Genomic DNA, 1,040 nt, shown 5'->3' on the forward strand with positions numbered 1-1,040 from the left:
CCTAGTATTATATTCTGAAAACTAGTTTCACAGGTCCACAAATGAAGAGAGCTATTGCTCCATACAAAATATCTCACCTACATCTGATTTAGGGGATTGAGGTTATAAGATTTTGGATTTTTTTTAGTTGATGCTTAGATGAGATGTGGGATTTATAGTTGGTGCTGGAGTAAGTGAAGACTTTGAAAGATGCTGGAATGAGATGTGTTTTTCCCCCATTCACAATACAGACCAGGCACAGGGCCTGGGCTGAGGTGTATGTGGGGTATGTTTACTCTGCCTCCTCTTTCTATACAGTCAGTGTAAGAACAAATCCTGAAGTAAGCACCCGAAGGCCAATGAGATGTATTTTTCCCAGGATACATATATGAACTTGAGGGGCAAGAGGGAAGATAATACAGGCTTGAACAGAATCCCTCAAGAATCCATGTCTTCCAGAACCTTAGAATGTGACCTTACTTGGAAATAGGGTCTTTTCAGGTGGAATCATGTTAAGAGAAAGTCATAACAGAGTAGGCTCAAAATGCTGGTGGTGGGCATGCCTGTAGCACTCTCAGCTACTCAGGAGGTTGATATCTGAGGATTGTGGTTCCAAGCCAGGCTGGCAGGAAGGTCTGAGAGACTATTACCTATAATTAACTGCCAAATATCTAGAAGTGGAGCTGTGGCTTGAGTGGTAGAGTACTAGCAAAAAAACGTTCAAGGATAGTGCCCAGGTCCTGAGTTCAAGCCCCAGGACTGGCTCAAGAACAAACAATTGGTGTCCTTCTAAGAAACCCATAGAAGGACATAGACACACAGGAAAAAGCCCCATGTGAAGACAGAGGCAGAAGCTGGAATGATGCACTACAGCCAAGAAACACCATAAGAAGTCAATAGTCTGAGAAGCCAGGAGAAATTTGAACTTCTCCAAAACTGTGATAGACTCTCTGCGTTTGTTGGCAGTGGTGATATTTTGCACTTAGATTTTGCACTTACAAGGCCAGGGACTCTGCCATTTAAGGCACACCTCCAGCTCCAGCACATATGTATCGCTTTCA

The 1,040-nt window shown here is 43.3% G+C and overlaps 1 non-coding gene across 1 annotated transcript; it reads right to left on the reverse strand.

Moving 5' to 3' along the window:
- Positions 1 to 205: 205 nt before the first annotated feature.
- LOC125355810 lies at positions 206 to 337 on the reverse strand. The gene has a single exon (XR_007211742.1). It is a non-coding gene; the product is annotated as a small nucleolar RNA SNORA51 (small nucleolar RNA).
- Positions 338 to 1,040: the final 703 nt, after the last annotated feature.

This window comes from Perognathus longimembris, chromosome 7 (genome assembly GCF_023159225.1).
Source record: "Perognathus longimembris pacificus isolate PPM17 chromosome 7, ASM2315922v1, whole genome shotgun sequence".
NCBI lineage: Eukaryota > Metazoa > Chordata > Mammalia > Rodentia > Heteromyidae > Perognathus > Perognathus longimembris.